Consider the following 20,085-nt stretch of genomic DNA (forward strand, 5'->3'; position numbering starts at 1 on the left):
CAGCCAGCATGGGTGGACCCCGACTGGCATATCAGAAGGAGATCTGTAGGTGACACGCGGCTCTCAGGGAAAAGGAAGTAGTTTGCCTTTCTTGGGTTAGTATTTCATGGGGACAGGGACAGCAGAGCTCCCCTTCGCTGAGTCTCAGTAGTCAAAGAGAGTGTGGGGGTGGTAGGTGTTCCAGGGTTCTCTGTGCTCAGTTTTATGGAGTGGGGTCATGAGGTGACTGAGTTCCAGCCACTGGTACTGGAGATGGGTGGAGGGAGCCATGGCTGGGAATGAAACCAGCTTCAGACTCAAACCTGCGTTGGAATCACAGCCCTGGGACCAGCTGTAAGATCTGGGGCAAATCATGCAACCGGTAATTCTCAGCCTCATTTTATTTGTCTGTAAAATGGGAATAATAACATCTCCTTTGCCTGATGTATCTGAGATCCCTGGCCTGTAGCACAAAGAGCAGTTTCTGTTATCTTGGTACATTCTGTGTACCAAGGCAATAACGACATCCGGAGGACCCACAAGAAAAATTCTGGAGTATTGGATTTCACCATGAATCTGCATTTCTTATGAGGTGGCATGGCCCTGAGTTAAAATTCTAGGTTTTTGTGCTATAAGAAGATCCACAGGGGCCCCTGGGTGGCTCAGTGGGTTAAGCCTCTGCCTTTGGCTCAGGTCATGATTTCAGGGTCTCTGCTCGGCAGGGAGCCTGCTTCCCTCCCTCTCTCTCTGCCTCCCTCTCTGTCTACTTGTGATCTCTGTCAAATAAATAAATAAAATCTTAAAAAAGAAAAAGATCCACAATCTAAAGAAGATGGAACTTTTTTTTTTTTTTTTTTCTTTTAAAAGCTCTCGAAACCCTGTAAGGAGAGGCAAAGAAATCGACATTATTTCACACTAGCTTTTCTGGACAGTGGCTTTGGAGATGGTGGGTGAGATAGGGATCTAAGCTGCGGGTAAGCTTCAGCTCTCAGCCCTGTGTCTCCGTATGCTGCCTGCTAATGCTAAGCCACAGCTTCCTTTTTTCTAAGTTTCCACATGTTTCCTCTGTAGCTGCAAGGCTGTCCAGGCTGCAAGAAGGAGCCCCTGGGGCCCAGACATGGGCTGAGCTCTGTCCTGGCCCCACTCCATTCCAACTTGGCACGAGGAGAGGAGGACATGTCTTCGGAGCAGAACAGATGAAAAGCGCACGATTTCTGATTCAGAAAACCCTGGAGCTAGAGGTTCTCAGATGTTCCTGCTCCGTGATCCTCTTCCGTTCTCTTCTTACCCGGCACACAAGAAAACCATGAGGAGTAGTGGGCAGAGAGTGCCCAGGAGACCTGAGTTTGAGTTCTGTGTAATCTTGGGTTCCCACGACTCACTCTGGGCTAGGGCTTCTAGCAGTAAATGACCAAAGCAGACAGAGGTCCTTCTAAGTTGCAATTCCTGGGGCCTTAAACTTCAAGGGCTTGCAGAACCTTCCCTGCAACACCACCTTCCCTTCTGCCCGCCCCGCAGTGGCCCACATGCCCAGGGCTCGGTTTCTCGTGTCTCTGCTGCTCTGTCTGCGCCAGAGCCTGGCTCTTTGCCACCTACCTTCTGGGTGGAGTGGAGGGTGCTGAGGGCTTGTGTTTAGAAGGGAAGTGAGAGAAGTCTGAGCCTGCTGCAAGCCTGGGTCGCTTGGGGAGGGTCGGGAGGGTGAGGTGGCTCAAAGTTTGTGTTTATTTCTGTTTGCCTGGTGGAAATGGAGACTGGGGTGCTGGGAGCCAGAGACGATCCAATAAACACGATTTGTGGGGCTCTACTCCCTGAGCATTTCACTTCTCTGCTTCAGGATTTTTGCCTGAAACCTTTCAACACCGAGCTCTTAGCTAAAGCTTGGCACTGTTCCTCAGCCGCTGGCCTTCCTGTCCAACCGGCCGGGCTGCCAAAAGCGGCTCATTGTGTTTTGGGGCAGTGGGGTTTAGTAAGACCTATGATCTCATTCTTACATTTTTCTCCTCACAGCCCACACTGGAACTACAAATCTCAAGCCCGACATGGAGCTGAAGAAGCTGAAATGACAGCGGGGTCCACATTGGGGAAACTAAGGAGGGGTATTAAGAGAGATGTTATGAGAAACATCAATATGGCCCCTCCATTATCTGGGTATTCCAGAGGAAACCTCCAGAATGGCCCACTCCCCAAACGTAGAAACATCTAAAGCTAGTGAGATTTCGTGACCCATAGTATTCTCTGCTTGGTGCCCGGTGATATGCTCAGTGGAGGTAAAAATGCAAAGTATGGCCTGGAAAGAATTTTTTTTTTTTTTAACGGTTTTTCAGAAGTGACTGCCATCCGTAGCACTCCGCACGTGAAGTGGCAGATGGAGTTGCACGCGCCCCAGGGGAGGGAGGATGTGTGCAGCGAGTTCTTTCTGACTCCAGTGTGTTTCTTACTAAGACACAGGAAGGCCCGTGCCATTCGATGCCTCGGCTCATCGCTGCTCAAGACTCAATTCAGCCCAAATTACTCTTGTTGGAGAAGTGAACTTGGATGGTTCCTTTAACGAGGCAGGAAGGGGAAATTCCATCTTCTGCCTGAGCTCCGCACAGCCTGCCCGAAGGCTGAGGGGTCTGGATGCCGAGCCGGTGACCGACTTGGATCCAGGAGCAGTGGAGTCAGCAGATCTGAAGGCTCTGGCTCGCTTGGAAGCAGATGCCATTAAAGCAGAACAGAATCTCCTCCAAACAGGCTGCCACCCCAGCTCACATGGCCACCATCTGCTGTAGCAGTGTCCCCACTGTTCTGTGCTCCTGGCTTCTTCTGGTTACCTTCCCAGGCAAGGGGTGCTGCCTGGTTGGGCAGGCTGTAAGCTAGAAATAATGGCTTTAGCACCCCGACTCAAGGCAGGAGCAGACCTCTCTACTGTGGAGTCGGGCCAGTGCCGGGAGAAGTTGGTGGTGGCCCCATCTGCTTCCTTCCTCTCACCAGTTCCCTCCCTCCGGTCCCCGCCCGTTCTTTCTTCAGGCCTCTGGGGCTCTCTCTCGCTTGGCAGCTACATCTGGTGGGCCGGCTCGGAGCTATGAGCTTCTGCCTCCCAGCTAGTGGGATATGCAGTTTGACAGAGAGCCCCGGGAAGAAAGCAGAGCTGATTCCAGAGGAATGGACTTGTGAATGGTGCCTGGGCACATGCCCAGCTTGTTGGCTCCCAGGCCAGGGAGATACTATTGCCGAAGGTGGCCTTTGGAGTGTCCGTCCTCTGAATTAGACCATCTAGGTCATTGGCTACGTTTTTGGGAGTAGGGCTGGCACTGACACAAATTAATTTCTAATTCTGCCCTCCGAGTAGCGGAACCCAAGATCTGGGACTGTTGGCATTTAGTAGGCTGCCCTGGGGGCGATTTCTTCAGACATTTGTGCCACTTCTTTTAGCAAAGGGTTTGGACCTGGTCCTAACTGTAGGGCTTTGGGTGTCTTACGGAGCTAAAACAAAGTATCATGGACTATGTGGCTTAAACAACAAACGTTTATCTCTCATAGTTTTGGATGCCGGGAATCCGAGACGCTGCTGCTGGCTGATCTGGTTCCTGGTGGGAGGTCGTGGATGCTGGCCTCCTTCTGGCCATCAGAGGGTGTGGGGGAGGTTGAGAACCCAGGTACTCCGATTTCTAGTCCATTGTTATTTCAGCAACCTTCTTGTGTCGCAGGTACCAGTTGTTCTTTTAGTTACAATGTCTCCTCCAGACTTCCTTTGGCAAGAAATCTGTGCTTCTGAAGTCAATTTAATAATAAGGATATCTGTCCTCCAATGGAACTTGAAACCTAAGGACTTACAGATGACACCATCAAACAAGTAACATCTGCCTCAAAAACCAGGCCTAACATATATATTCTGCTCTGGGCAAAAGCAACAGGACCTCTTATAAAGAGAGCTGACAACTTGAATAACTGTATCGCATGGTCGTGGAGATCAAACGGTGGCAAGAGTCACCTGAGACAGAAAGCATTTCACATGCTGTCAACAGGAAGCTTGAGACCCTTGCTTGACCCGATCGATATGATGAAGAATGAGAAAGACTGTGCCATCCAGTTGGGGGGGGGGGTGGCGGTTAGTAAGGGCAAGCACGTGGGAGGAAGGAGACCAAGGGACAGAGAGGCCAAGGGTGGCACAGTAGGAAGGCAAAAGGCACCCATTTCCCCCAGCTTGACGCACTGACTCCTAGAGGCAGGTGTGTTCTGTGCTGGAAAGGAACGGACCGAAAGGCTGTCCTCAGAATCCTGCAGCCCGCTCTTCGGCGGGGCGCACCAAGCGAACCACCTTCAGGCTATATTTCCAGGCTGGCCAGATGAGACACACACGAGGGTCCTGAAAGCTGCAAGGCTCAGTGTAAGTGGATATGTTGCCTTTCTTGTTTTTCCCTCTATCTCCTGTGAACTTCGGTCCTCAAGAGCTGAATTCGTTGCGTGTGCTGACAAGATGGAATAGCAGATCTTTAAAGGGGACGACTGGCCTTATCCGAGGGAGGGAGCCCCAAAGTAAATGTCACTTTGAGGGTCCTTTGGCCTTCAGCTGGACAGACCCTCCTGGTGACACTGCACCTTCTTTCAAACTTCTTTAGGTGTGTAACCAGGGCAATTATTTATATACGGTGTAATTGAACTACATTTCCTCCAGCTACGTCCAAGTTTAATTTCAACCTATTTTTCTCATTTAAGCTCTTGCCCCGCCTTCTCCTCCCAATTCCCGTTTTTCATTTCAAAAGCAGTTTATGAGTCTCCTCATGGTTGAAACACTGTTAAGAAACTGAAATGTGACTTATCACCAGGTAGTCACTGGCGTGCGATTCAGCTATGTCTTGGACAAAGTGGAGTGCTTTATGACCTTTTCGAAGAAATGAGTCATTTCTGGGGGTGTTTCCAAGAAATGGACAATTTAATAATAAAAATATTTGTCTTTAGGTAAGATATTTGTCTTTATGTAACATACAGTAGAAGAGTATTTGTCTTAATAATAATGTTTTAAAGTAAGACATGGCCTTACCTTACCCAGGGGAAGAATGGGACACAGCATCTCCCACCAGGTGAAGGGAAAGGACGAACCCAAGGTACTGACGACGAAGAAGACTGGAGGGGACTTTTGTAGAAACAACCATAACGGTAACAGCATCTCTCCATGTGTGTATATCATTTCACATCGGCTTTTTTTTTTTTAGTACTGTTTTCACTTTTTAAATGACAACATCAAAATTAGAGGCACTGTTTCTATTTATGACTCTGGAAATTAGGGAAAGATAATAATTATTTTGTGACATAAAGTAAACTGGTGATAGAGCAGTACCAGTCCATTTCCCAGAAAAACTTGCATTCTATCAACTTTTTTGCACTAGATGAATTTCATGACAACTTTTTGAGGTAGCTGGTTAGGCTATATTGTGTACTTTTAACAACACAGTGGGAACTGGAGAACGTGCCATCTCAAAAGAATGTTCTGGTGGTTGTGAGGAGCAATGCCCCATATGTGGTGTAGGGGGTCTGGGAACTCCAGGCAGCTATTGATTTGGAATCTAGATTCCCTCACAGACCCACCTGCTCTCTAGTGACCCCTGCCTCCCACCAGTCCCCATGACCAGAATCACATCAACTACCTACCAGAGAGAAACTGGTTTATTGATTTAATTTATATTTTTTTGAGAAATTAGTTTACTAATTACTATTGTTGAGGGCCTAGTATATATAGGCCACCCTTCTAGATTCCAGAGAAAGATTTAATGGACACAATCCTTGCTTTGGAGGTGAGAGTTAGTAAGTAAAAATATTAATACCAAGGATAGTTTCCCTGCATGAAGTAACCATCACAGTTCTGGATGAGGGATGCAAAGATAAATTTGACATAGTCCATGTCTTCTGGGAACTCATGTTTAATGCTGAAGTTAAAAGGATGAATCAGATATTGTTCCTGTACTTAAAGGGTACAATCGAGTAAATACAAGTAAATATAAATAATAATGACATTAATAGCTTCTGCATACCTGGCACTTAATACAGTGATTCTACTTGATTCTACTCCTTAAGCCTTACTCTTTACAACTGTATCTTAATAATTAATTGGGCTAATTAGTTGTCCCAGTTATGAGAAAGGTTTAGGCTCAGAAAGATAAAGGGAGTGGTATTAATCACCTGGGCAGAATACTGTGGAAAGGAGAGCAAACCCAGTCTGACTCTATAGCTTGCCCTGTTTCCTTTGCATAATATCAGATGCCAGTTGCTTAGCAAAGTTTTGCCATCAGTAGGGAAGACTCTCTTACATCATCTGCAGTGTTTTCAAAAGCATGATTGCCCAATGAAATGCTCTAGCGAAAACCAGCATGGGAAAGCACACAGCGTCCATGGTGGGCACCTCGGAAAGAAGGTGTATTAAGATGGACTCATGGCAGTAAGAAAAAAATTGGAGTCAAGAATGTGCAATGGCTCAAACATAATAGTTTATTTCTTTTTTTTTTTTAAAGATTTTATTTATTTATTTGATAGAGATTACAAGTAGGCAGAGAGAGAGAGGAGGAAGCAGGCTCCCTGATGGGCAGAGAGCCCGATGCGGGACTCGATCCCAGGACCCCGAGATCATGACCTGAGCCGAAGGCAGCGGCTTAACCCACTGAGCCACCCAGGCGCCCATATAATAGTTTATTTCTTGCTTATATAATACCCTGAAAGGTGTTCTTTGATTGAAGCTTCCTGGTGGTGATTCTGGGACCCAAGCTCTGTCTACCCTGTGGCCCTGGCATGTGGCTCTGCCGTCCTCTCTGCGTGGCTTCCTATGTGGTTGTGTTGGTTGCATCAGGCTAGTGGGTGGGCCAAGAGCAAAGATTCCTGTGCACGGAAGTTCCATGTGCCAGATGGACGAGTGGCTTGTGTCCCTTACTGTCCCCTTGTTAGGGTTCCATGTTGTGGCTATAGCCAACTCTGAGGGAACTGGGGGTGAGGTCCAGCTCTATGCCCAGGAAAAACAAGGGCCTTTGCGGCACTAGGCTGTCCTGTGAAAGGGGACGTGTTCTTTTGGTTATAGCCCCAGCACAGTGGCCTGAAAGTTCTGACTAGAGTGGTTTGTGGAGCAGAGCAGAGCAGGCTTCTGAGGAACAGAGAAGCCAAGGTGTGGTCAGGAGAGAGAGCTTCAGCACCGGTGACATTTCCAGAGTCCTTTTCCGATCTGTAAACTGATGAGACTCTAGGGTTGGCTTGTAGTGGGTGCAGTCTCTGCATCTGACCCAGCGTCTCAGCAGGGGGAGCGTCTCCTTCACAGCTTTGCCCAGGATCAGGGGGAGTGGTGGAAGGCCAGTGCGCCGTGGGCTCTCATTTTTTCCATCTAATGTTCGCTTGGCCTTTGGGATAAACATAGAGGACTCAGCAATCAGCGGGTTAGATAAGAAGAGGGTTGCTGAGGGATGAGGAAGCCGACCATGGGAGCAAAAGCAGAACACATTTTTTCTTTTCTCTAGATCTCTGTTCTCTCCCTCATTTCCCTTCACTGAATGGGACTTTCTTCTCTGTGAGAATATTTGTGCAGTTCTCCTGCCTCACGGGCCCCCTCCATCATCCACGTTATGTAAGATGTCCTCGGGAGACATGCTATGCAGAGCTCCACGGGAAGAAGAGTCCCAGGGCCGGCCCCTAGGACAACTATGAAGGAGGGGGCATGATTAGGCACCTTTGCTTTGCATTTGGTTTCTTTTTAGCAGATGACTTTCCTGGGTTTACTTCTAGCCCTCTTGGTTGGAAACATACCCGATAAAGGGCTCTCCATAAAATCTTCACTTTGTGTGTGTGTGTGTGGGGGTATTTCCACTGTGTCAGGCTGTTCTTTGGTCATCTTCAGAACAAATCCCTGCTGTTGGGATTTCTGGCTCCCCAACAGTTTCTGGAGGTTGTAGCCTGGGCAAATCCTCCTAGGTGCTCTCCGAAGCTATAGATGGGGTCTTGAGATTCATATTCTTGAATCCAAGTTTTTTTCTGGTGAAGTTGGGTGATTTTATTCAAGCCCTGAGCTAAATCTATTTTCCTATACCCGTGGAACGAATCACTGGATAAATTTGAAAAAGCACTCAGCTACCACAAATCATTTCCTTTATAGGTCAGAGGTTTTCATCTTTAGACAATGCACGGAGTGAGGAAATTGGTAAATTACAAAGGTGTCATTTAGTGGGAGAGGTGCTGGAGTTAGAACATTTGATCTACACTTAAAATTGAAAACAGTGTTTCTTAATATGTACGCGTTCTAAGCATTAACAGATTTGAAGGCATACTGGAAGAGACTCAGAGTCTCAGAACAGCGTAACAAATAAGTGATGATTACAGTCTGGCTGCTACCACGGTATAGTCACACCTCGCAGCATGTAGGACATTCTTCCTCACTCCCACAGTGCTCACCAGTGTCAATGTTGCCCATCTTGGTGGACCTATGGATTGCCCTGAACTCCTTCTCTGATACACTGACAAGGCAAAATTCTTGTGGTTTATAGTGAACAAACGGCCTTTATTTGGATCCAGATGAATTCTGTTCCTTACCTCTTATTCACAACACATTGTCCTCTACCCTGTAACATTTCAATGTAATTATGGCAACACACCCACACAAGGGTACTCCATGAGTAGTTGAGTAGTTGCCACTGACTGTGGACCACTGTGAGTTCTAGAAAGTGTTGAACATACAAAGATGAACACTGAATAGCTTGGGAATAGCACAAGGCTACTTTATTTATGGAGGGCACCGTGGGTTGAATTGTGTTTCCCAAAAAGATATGTTGAAGTCCTAACTCTCTTTACTGTGAATGTGAGTTTATTTGGAAATAAGGCTTTTGCTTATGTAATCAAATTAAGTTGAGGTCATCCGAGATAATGGTGGGTCCTAATACGCTGCTGTCATAAGAAGAGGCAAATTTGTGCCCAGAGATACATAGGGAGAATGCCACGTGATGACAGAGGCACAGATTGGAGTGAATCAGCTGTAAGCCAAGGAATGCCAAGGATTGTTGGCAAGCACCACCAGCCAGTAGAAGGGCATGGAACGTATTCTCCCTCAGAATCCTCCCTCCCTCCAGAAGGAACCAGCCCTGCCAACACCTTGATTTCAGAATCCAAGCCTCCAGAGCTGTGAGAGAAAAAAATTCTGTTGTTTTAAGCTCCCTAGTTTATGGTGCTATGTTATGGTGGCCCCACAGGAAACCAGCCCTGAGGGTAATGTCGAAATCAGTCATTTCCTCCACCACCGTTTTTATGTTACAGTTACACCTTGTTTAGTGGAGACCCTGGAGATGCCTACTGGTGGGAAAATGACTTTGATGCAATATTGCTTCCACTTGGAGCAGAGAGAAATTCTCTCTCTCTCCCTGGCCCAACTGTCTCCCTCTCCCCACATCTTGAAAATTCCCTCATTGGTAAAAGTGTCACCATGATACCCATACTTTCCTAAAAAATATTTGTTGACAGGGGCCTGTGTTCTTCTCTTTCCTTTTCAGATGCTGAGATTTTTAGTGAGCCCTTTCTGGTCAATACTGCAGGGTTTCTGTTAGATAGCACTTGTAGTCTTTTCAAAGACCTGCAAGACTGAAAAGATTCCAGCTTGTTGAACGGGGAGTAATTGGTGCCACACATCCTCCTCCTTCTTACAAATGTCGCCACTTCCCTTATGTGCAGGAACAGGAAACGGAAGAGGTGCAGGGGCGTGGCAGTGCAGGGCAGAGCCCCTGAGGAGAGGAACTGGCATTTTATGCATTACTCCCATCTGCTGGTTGGCCACAAGCCCTCTGTGGAGTCCAAGGGACCTGTGAAACCACCCGAGCAGTCCCAAGGCTGTCTTCCATATTTGGAAGGGAAGAGGTTGAGGTAAATGCAACCCAATTAAACATGTGATATTTTAATCAAATAAGGATTAAGGGCAAGCAAAGATGAAAATAGTACCTTTACTGATTTCTGGGAGCTAATTAAATCAGACTTACTGTGCAGGGAGAGAAAGGATATGATAAGTTTATAAAAGAGAAGACCTTAAGTTCTGCAACATTAAGTTAATGCTCTGCATCAACAAAACGAAGAAATCTCCTCCTGGCGGGGTGATATGGGCTCATCAGGACAGTTAGTAGTTATTAGAAAAGATCGCAAAGAGTGAACAATAAAATATCCATAGCTATTTGAGCATAATAAACTCATATTGAATAGTTGGATGAGATGATCTTTTAATTGGCTGCGCAAAATACAAAATTTTCCAACACAGAAAGGCAGCTCACATTTTTGCTGTTAGGAATTCTCACTGAACATCCAGGCTGCCAATTTTAATTGATATTCCATTGAAGGTACTAATAAAATTTCAGAACATACCACTAGTTATATGTATATATAGTATCTGAAACACACAAACACATACACACAATGTCTGAAAAAGATGTTTTCTCAGTTCTTACTTTCCTGGAGAGAGCTCATGTCAATCTTCCTGCCTGAAAATGCAACTTCCTTTACCCTCTTTAGTCATTGATCAACAAAATGCATCTACAAATATATACTAATCACCAAGAATGTAAATAATATATTTAATGTGTATTCTTTCTTAGTGTTTATGTCAAAAGTAACAGTCATGATCAGGGTCCTTGGGTTGCAGGCAACAGAAGATGACGTTGGGCAATTGAAGAAAGGAATCTCCTGGAAATTTACCAGGAACTCAGAAAATCACTTGGAAAGCTAAGAATCAGACTTGGTAATAGTCATTACTTAAAGCTGCTCTGGGGGCTGGGAGTGTTTTCAGACCAGGAATGATCATGTTTGGGCACCACAGGTGGGAAGTGTGGAATTCCAACAGCTTCTTCCATCCCAGTATCTCTCACATAAGTTGCAGATCCTGGGAGACAGCAGCTGATTCCCCAGGCTTCTGGCTTTTCCAAGGAAGTGTGGAGAAAGCTCGTTAATTTGACATTCTTAGTAGGATGCAGGCACTGGATTTACTCTTCCACCAAAGCAATAAAATGGGAAAGAAGTAATTCACCAAAAGAAGATTTGTGTCCTATAGGAAGGAGAAGTGAATATTGAGCTGTCAAAAATATTAAACACACATGCACATAAATCTCTACTGCAATAGTTTATATTTATGTCTTTGCATTTGATTTAAGTCATTGTGCATGCATACTCAAATGCATATCATATTACATGGACCTATGCTACTTTTAAATAGTATCTTGAAATGATAGTGCCTAGCCAACACTTCACTATCAAAGTTTTGCAGATCTGATGTAGATTTTGAAGGCCATGAAATACTTAAAAAAAGATTTATTTATTTATTTGAGTGAGAGCAAGTGAGCAAGTGAGCATTGTAGGGAGGGGCAGAGGGAGAGAGAGAGAAGCTCAAGCAGACCTCATGCTAAGCACAGAACCCAACTTGGGGCTGGATCTCACGACAGTGAAGTGAGATCATGACCTGAGCCAAAAACAAGAGTGGGATGCTTAACCCACTGAGCCACTCAGGTGCCCTTTTGAAACACCTTTTTGATGATTCTTTTCTGGAAATAATTTCCCCTGGTCTGAATGATTTCTTTTTTAGGGGCTAGCAGAGAAGAAATGAGGGTGATGTGTTGAATCAAAAGCACATCTCTTGATTTATGGGGTGCCTCAGTAGTGACTTGGAGATGAACAGCTCATTAATTTGATACTTGTTGAGAAGGTGTATGGAAATGCATAGAGAGAGGGGCATTGAAATGACAGAAGGACCACTGGCCTTTTGACATACTCAGGAAGAGGATCACAAGTATAGAATAGTCTGGTTTGTGATGCAAAACAAGTAGTTGGAAAGGAAGAAGGGAATCAACATGTAATCCAATCTAGGTCATTTTTGAGACTTGTGAAGCTAAACTAAAATTTTATCAGATTTTATACTTGACAAGTATATCTTTCATCTTGACTTTGTTTCTAGAGTTAGTTGTTATATAGCTATATTTATGGATAAACATCTTGACCAAATTCAGTATAGATACAAATTTTATTTATTAAAAAGTGGGGCAATCACATTCATCTACAAATACAACTGATTGTATTATTTATACAAGTATAAAAAGCCTAACTTTTTAAAGAGACTCATGACCCCAAGATCAAAAGGCAAATGCTGTAAAGACTGAACCAGCCAGCTGCCCCAGAATTACATTCTTTTTTTTCTTTATTCTTTTTTTTTTAAATTTTTTATTTTTTATAAACATATATTTTTATCCCCAGGGGTATAGGTCTGTGAATTGCCAGGTTTACACACTTCATAGCACTCACCAAAGCATATACCCTCCCCAATGTCCATAACCCCACCCCCTTCTCCCAGCCCCCCTCCCCCCAGCAACCCTGGGGTTGTTTTGTGAGATTAAGAGTCACTTATGGTTTGTCTCCCTCCCAATCCCATCTTGTTTCATTGATTCTTCTCCTACCCACTTAAGCCCCCATGTTGCATCACCACTTCCGCATATCAGGGAGATCATATGATAGTTGTCTTTCTCTGCTTGACTTATTTCGCTAAGCATGATATGCTCTAGTTCCATCCATGTTGTTGCAAATGGCAAGATTTCATTTCTTTTGATGGCTGCATAGTATTCCATTGTGTATATATACCACATATTCTTTATCCATTCATCTATTGATGGACATCTAGGTTCTTTCCATAGTTTGGCTATTGTGGACATTGCTGCTATAAACATTTGGGTGCACGTGCCCCTTCGGATCACTACGTTTGTATCTTTAGGGTAAATACCCAGTAGTGCAATTGCTGGGTCATAGTAGTACCATTGCTGGGTCAGTTCTATTCTCAACATTTTGAGGAACCTCCATGCTGTTTTCCAGAGAGGTTGCACCAGCTTGCATTCCCACCAACAGTGTAGGAGGGTTCCCCTTTCTCTGCATCCTCGCCAGCATCTGTCATTTCCTGACTTGTTGATTTTAGCCATTCTGACTGGTGTGAGGTGATATCTCATTGTGGTTTTGATTTGTATTTCCCTGATGCTGAGTGATATGGAGTACTTTTTCATGTGTCTGTTGGCCATCTGGATGTCTTCTTTGCAGAAATGTCTGTTCATGACCTCTGCCCATTTCTTGATTGGATTATTTGTTCTTTGGGTGTTGAGTTTGCTAAGTTCTTTATAGATTTTGGATACTATTCCTTTATCTGATATGTCATTTGCAAATATCTTCTCCCATTCTGTCAGTTGTCTTTTGATTTTGTTAACTGTTTCCTTTGCTGTGCATAAGCTTTTGATCTTGATGAAATCCCAATAGTTCATTTTTGCCCTTGCTTCCCTTGCCTTTGGCGATGTTCCTAGGAAGATGTTCCTGTGGCTGAGGTCGAAGAGGTTGCTGCCTCTGTTCTCCTTAAGGATTTTGATGGATTCCTTTCTCACATTGAGGTCCTTCATCCATTTTGAGTCTATTAGTGTGTGTGGGTAAGGAAATGGTCCAATTTCATTTTTCTGCATGTGGCTGTCCAATTTTCCCAACACCATTTATTGAAGAGGCTGTCTTTTTTCCATTGGACATTCTTTCCTGCTTTGTCGAAGATTAGTTGACCATAGAGTTGAGGGTCTATTTCTGGGCACTCTATTCTGTTCTATTGATCTATGTGTCTGTTTTTGTGCCAGTACCATGCTGTCTTGATGATGGCAGCTTTGTAAAGGAGCTTGAAGTCTGGAATTGTGATGCCACCAACTTTGGCTTTCTTTTTCAATATCCCTTTGGCTATTCGAGGTCTTTTCTGGTTCTATATAAATTTTAGAATTATTTGTTCCATTTCTTTGAAAAAGATGGATGGTACTTTGATAGGAATTGCATTAAATGTGTAGATTGCTTTAGGTAGCATAGACATTTTCAGAATATTTATTCTTCCAATCCAGGAGCATGGAACATTTTTCCATTTCTTTGTGTCTTCCTCAATTTCTTTCATGAGTACTTTATAGTTTTCTGAGTATAGATTCTTAGCCTCTTTGGTAAGGTTTATTCCTAGGTATCTTATGGTTTTGGGTGCAATTGTAAATGGGATTGACTCCTTAATTTCTCTTTCTTCTGTCTTGTTGTTGATGTAGAGAAATGAAACTGATTTTTTCTTTTTTAATATCCTGACACTTTACTGAATTCCTGTACAAGTTCTAGCAGTTTTGGAGTGAAGTCTTTTGGGTTTTCCACATATAGTATCATATCATCTGCGAAGAGTGATAATTTGACTTCTTCTTTGCCAATTTGGATGCCTTTAATTTCCTTTTGTTGTCTGATTGCTGAGGCTAGGACTTCTAGTACTATGTTGAATAGCAGTGGTGATAATGGACATCCCTGCCGTGTTCCTGACCTTAGCGGAAAAGCTTTCAGTTTTTCTCCATTGAGAATGATATTTGCGGTGGGTTTTTCATAGATGGCTTTGATGATATTGAGGTATGTGCCCTCTGTCCCTACACTTTGAAGAGTTTTAATCAGGAAGGGATGCTGTACTTTGTCAAATGCTTTTTCAGCATCTATTGAGAGTATCATATGCTTCTTGTTCTTCTTTTATTGATGTGTTGTATCACATTGACTGATTTGCGGATGTTGAACCAACCTTGCAGCCCTGGAATAAATCCCACATGGTCGTGGTGAATAATCCTTTTAATGTACTGTTGAATTCTATTGGTTAGTATTTTGGTGAGAATTTTCGCATCTGTGTTCATCAAGGATATTGGTCTATAGCTCTCTTTTTTGATGGGATCCTTGTCTGGTTTTGGGATCAAGGTGATGCTGGCCTCATAAAATGAGTTTGGAAGTTTTCCTTCCATTTCTATTTTTTGGAACAGTTTCAGGGGAATAGGAATTAGTTCTTCTTTAAATGTTTGGTAGAATTCCCCCGGGAAGCCGTCTGGCCCTGGGCTTTTGTTTGTTTGGAGATTTTTAATGACTGTTTCAATCTCCTTACTGGTTATGGGTCTGTTCAGGCTTTCTATTTCTTCCTGGTTCAGTTGTGGTAGTTTATATGTTTCTAGGAATGCATCCATTTCTTCCAGATTGTGAAATTTGTTGGCATAGAGTTGCTCATAGTATGTTCTTATAATAGTTTGTATTTCTTTGGTGTTAGTTGTGATCTCTCCTCTTTCATTCATGATTTTATTTATTTGGGTCCTTTCTCTTTTCTTTTTGATAAGTCTGGCCAGGGATTTATCAATTTTATTAATTCTTTCAAAGAACCAGCTCCTAGTTTCGTTGATTTGTTCTTTTGTTTTTTTGGTTTCTATTTCATTGATTTCTGCTCTGATCTTTATGATTTCTCTTCTCCTGCTGGGCTTAGGGTTTCTTTCTTGTTTTTTTCTCCAGCTCCTTTAGGTGTAGGGTTAGGTTGTGTACCTGAGACCTTTCTTATTTCTTGAGAAAGGCTTGTACAGCTATATATTTTCCTCTCTGGACTGCCTTTGTTGTGTCCCACAGATTTTGACCTGTTGTATTTTCATTATCATTTGTTTCCATGATTTTTTTCAATTCTTCTTTAATTTCCCGGTTGACCCATTCATTCTTTAGAAGAATGCTGTTTAGTCTCCATGTATTTGGGTTCTTTCCAAACTTCCTCTTGTGGTTGAGTTCTAGCTTCAGAGAATTGTGGTCTGAAAATATGCAGGGAATGATCCCCATCTTTTGATACCGGTTGTGTCCTGATTTAGGACCGAGGATGTGATCTATTCTGGAGAATGTTCCATGTGCACTAGAGAAGAATGTGTATTCTGTTGCTTTGAGATGAAATGTTCTGAATATATCTGTGATGTCCATCTGGTCCAGTGTGTCATTTAAGGCCTTTATTTCCTTGTTGATCTTTTGCTTGGATGATCTGTCCATTTCAGTGAGGGGTGTGTTAAAGTCCCCTACTATTATTGTATTATTGTTTATGTGTTTCTTTGATTTTGTTATTAATTGGTTTATATAGTTGGCTGCTCCCACGTTGGGGGCATAGATATTTAAAATTGTTAGATCTCTTGTTGGACAGACCCTTTGAGTATGAAACAGTGTCCTTCCTCATCTCTTATTATAGTCTTTGGCTTAAAATCTAATTGATCTGATATAAGGATTGCCACTCCTGCTTTCTTCTGATGTCCATTAACATGGTAAATTCTTTTCCACCCCCTCACTTTAAATCTGGAGGTGTCTTCAGGCTTAAAATGAGTTTCTTTAAGGCAACATATAGATGGGTTTTGTTTTTTTATCCATTCTGATACCCTGTGTCTTTTGATTGGGGCATTTAGCCCATTTACATTCAGGGTAACTATTGAGCGATATGAATTTAGTGCCATTGTATTGCCTGTGACTGTTACTGTACTGTATATTGTTTCTGTTCCTTTCTGATCTACCACTTGTAGGCTCTCTCTTTGCTTAGAGGACCCCTTTCAATATTTCCTGTAGAGCTGGTTTGGTGTTTGCAAATTATTTCAGTTTTTGTTTGTCCTGGAAGCTTTTGATCTCTCCTTCTATTTCAATGATAGCCTAGCTGGATATAATATTCTTGGCTGCATGTTTTTCTCATTTAGTGCTCTGAAAATATTATGCCAGCTCTTTCTGGCCTGCCAGGTCTCTGTGGATAAGTCAGCTGTCAATCTAATATTTTTACCATTGTATGTTACAGACTTCTTTTCCCGGGCTGCTTTCAGGATTTCTCTTTGTCACTAAGACTTGTAAATTTTACTATTAGGTGACGGGGTGTGGGCCTATTCTCATTGATTTTGAGGGGCATTCTCTGAACCTCCTGAATTTTGATGCTTGTTCCCTTTGCCATATTGGGGAAATTCTCCCCAATAATTCTCTCCAGTATACCTTCTGCTCCCCTCTCTCGTTCTTCTTCTTCTGGAATCCCAATTATTCTAATGTTGTTTCGTCTTATGGTGTCACTTATCTCTTGAATTCTCCCCTCATGGTCCAGTAGCTGTTTGTCCCTCTTTTGCTCAGCTTCTTTATTCTCTGTCATTTGGTCTTCTATATAGCTAATTCTTTCTTCTGCGTCATTTATCCTAGCAGTGAGGGCCTCCATTTTTTATTGCACCTCATTAATAGCTTTTTTAATTTCAACTTGGTTAGATTTTAGTTCTTTTATTTCTCCAGAAAGGGCTTTTATATCTCCCGAGAGGGTTTCTCTAATATCTTCCATGCCTTTTTCGAGCCCGGCTAGAAACTTGAGAATTGTCATTCTGAACTCTAGATCTGACCTATTACCAATGTCTGTATTGATTAGGTCCCTAGCCTTTGGTACTGCCTCTTGTTCTTTCTTTTGTGGTGAATTTTTCTGCTTTGTCATTTTGTCCCGATAAGAGTATATGAAGGAGCAAGTAAAATACTAAAAGGGTGGCAACAACCCCAGGAAAATATGCTTTAAACAAATCAGAAGAGATCCCAAATCGTGAGGGTGGTGAAAGGGGATAAAAAGAGGTTCAAAAAGAAAGAAAGAAAGAAAAAGAAAAAAGAATTAAAAAAGAAAACGAATAAAGAAAAGTATGAAAAAGAAAAAATATATATATTAGATAAACTAGTTAATAAATGTTAAAAAAGGAAAGGGTAAAAGTTAAGAAAAATTTTAGCAGAAGAAGAGAAAAAAAATGAAAAAGGAAACAAATTAACTGCAAGACTAAAAAATCACAGGAAGAAAGCCATGAGCTCCGTGCTTTGCTTTCTCCTCCTCTGGAATTCTGCTGCTCTCCTTGGTATTGAAACCGCACTCCTTGGTAGGTGAACTTGGTCGCGGCTGGATTTCTTGTTGATCTTCTGGGGGAGGGGCCTGATGTAGTGATTCTCAAGTGTCTTTGTCCCAGGCTGAATTGCACTGTCCTTACCAGGGGCCGCGCTGAGTAATCCGCTCGGCTTTGCTTTCAGGAGCTTTTGTTCCCTGAGCGCTTTCCGTAGAGTTCCGGAGGATGGGAATACAAATGACGGCCTCCTGGTCTCCGGCCTGGAGGAGCCGAGAGCCGGGAGCCCCACTCCTCAGTGCGCCCTCAGAGAACAGCGCCCAGTAACTCCCGTCTGCCTGACCTCTGGCTGTGTTCCTAGCTCACCGAGCCTGGGACCGGTTCAAGGTAACCCCGAGCTGCGAGCTTACTGTCGGCTCTCTCTCTGTAGCCGGTTTTCCCATTCCAATGCCCGCAAGCTCTGCGACACTCAGACAACCCTGATCCTTCTGTGACCCTGCGGGACCTGAGGCCACGCTGACCCCGTGTGGGCTTCGCCCCGGTTTAGCCTCTGGAGCAATGTCCCTCAGTGGAACAGACTTTTAAAAGTCCTGATTTTGTGCTCCGTTGCTCCGCCGCTTGCTGGGAGCTGGCCCCTCCCCCTAGGGTCTATCTTCCTGTCGCTTTGATTCACTTCTCCGCCAGCCCTATCTTTCAGAAAGTGGTTGTTTTTCTGTTTCTAGAATTGCTGTTCTTCTTCTCTTCGATCTGCCGATGGATTTGCAGGTGTTTGCAATCTTTAGATAAGCTATCTAGCTGATCTCCTGCTAGCTGAAGTAGTCTCAGCCTGCTACTTCTCCGCCATCTTTACTCCTCCCCACATTATTTTTTTAAATTAACATATAATCTATTATTTAGTTCAGGGGTACATGTCTGTGATTCATCAGTCTGACACAGTTTACAGTGCTCACCATAGCACATACCCTCCCCAGGGGCCATCACCCAGGAACCCATTCCTCCATCCCCTTCCACGCCAGAAACCGTCAGTTTGTTTTCTGAGATTAAGAGTCTCTTATGATTTGATTCCTGAGTTTTTGTTAGTGGCTTGACCTATAATTACTGATACACATTCTTGGCAAATAGTGCTTTCAGTAAAGTTAAGCATTATGCATTTGGGTTGACCAAGAGAAATGTTCTTTTTGTTCTATGTAATTTCCTTTTAAATCCAATCAAGCAATGACTTCATTTTTTTTCATAATTCTGCCGTGGTGGTGTTCAGCTGAGGTTTCTTTTGTATTCCTTATTTCTCCAGCGATAGGTGATATTTTATTAACTCTGAGGCTGACTGGGGATGTAGCATCCCAGGAGGGTCGGCCCTGTAGACTGGCTATGCCTTTCCTGATATGTGGCTCTATAAGCTTGTCAACCTTTGTTAAACTAGAGCCGGAAGTAGATGGTGATGTAATGGGTCTCTAAGATGAAAAGTAAACAGATTCAACATTACTATAATTTTCTTACTGCAAGAATCTTTAGCCATGGCATTAGCGTATTTTGGGTAGTCTGGAAAGCAGCAAGGCACATATAAAAATGTGAGATTCTTAAATGAAATCTTAAGCAAGGGGCCTTAATGTGGAAATAATAGTTCCCTGGGACCTGGAGGAGGTCTGATGGAGAACCTGCTGGGTCAGAAGAAGAACTAGATCTTGGAAGAGTGCTTGTATTAGGAGAAGAGAGGCTAGAATGTTACGACTTGGGGCGAGGTGGGCGGGGCTTCTTTCTCCGAGTCTCCTCCTATCATCCTACTCCCTCTGTGCTCCTTCCCACTCCTCCCAAATCCTTTAGAAACCTTTGTCTATGGGGGTGGTTGCTATAACTGGGTTTAAAGGCTTTTCTCTATTATTCTTACAAGATTTCCCCGGAGTAGGGTAATATTATCACCATTTTGTAGATAAAGGAACATATGTCACTAGCCTACAATTATAAAGCAAATGGCAAAGTAGAGTTTGTTCTGTGCTTAGTTACCCAAAAAAAAAAAAAAAAAAAAAAAAGGTTCACGATGTTCACATGCTTAATAGTGGAGTAAGTGGTATGAAGGTTCAGAAATACCTGGAAATATTTCAGAAGGAAAACTGCATCCCCACCCCAAGGATTCCCCCCCCCCCCCACAAACATCTCAGAGGGAAGCTTCCCAATTCTCTCAGAAAGTGAGAAAGAAAAAAATGGTCTCCCCCTCTCCCTGGAGCATTTTTAAAAAACGGGTTTTCAGACCTTGCCTCAGAGACGGGAAAATTGGGTACTGTCTCGGGGCTGCCAGGTTTTGGAGGGTCCTATATTCACAGTGAGGCTGGGTTTGGAGTCAGGCTTCCGCAGCAAGCAGCTGAAGGAGGGGTGGCCAGCAGCAGATGCCAAGGCAGCCTGGTGGTGTTCCTGTGTGACAAGCACCCTCGAGTCACTGAGGCCAAGATCA

General features: G+C 43.6%; 1 long non-coding RNA gene across 2 annotated transcripts in view; it reads left to right on the forward strand.

The window, feature by feature from the left end:
• The first annotated feature begins 856 nt into the window (after window positions 1-856).
• Window positions 857-20,085, forward strand: part of LOC131813830 (uncharacterized) — a 138,857-nt gene continuing 119,628 nt past the window's right edge. Inside the window, exons 1-3 of one of the 2 annotated variants that reach the window (XR_009346991.1) lie at window positions 857-4,348; window positions 5,012-5,118; window positions 9,649-9,837. This is a non-coding gene — a long non-coding RNA (uncharacterized LOC131813830). The remainder of the gene's footprint in view (window positions 4,349-5,011; window positions 5,119-9,648; window positions 9,838-20,085) is intronic. The other variant, XR_009346992.1, reaches the window with a different exon arrangement.

This window comes from Mustela lutreola, chromosome 13 (assembly GCF_030435805.1).
Source record: "Mustela lutreola isolate mMusLut2 chromosome 13, mMusLut2.pri, whole genome shotgun sequence".
Taxonomy (NCBI): Eukaryota; Metazoa; Chordata; class Mammalia; order Carnivora; family Mustelidae; genus Mustela; species Mustela lutreola.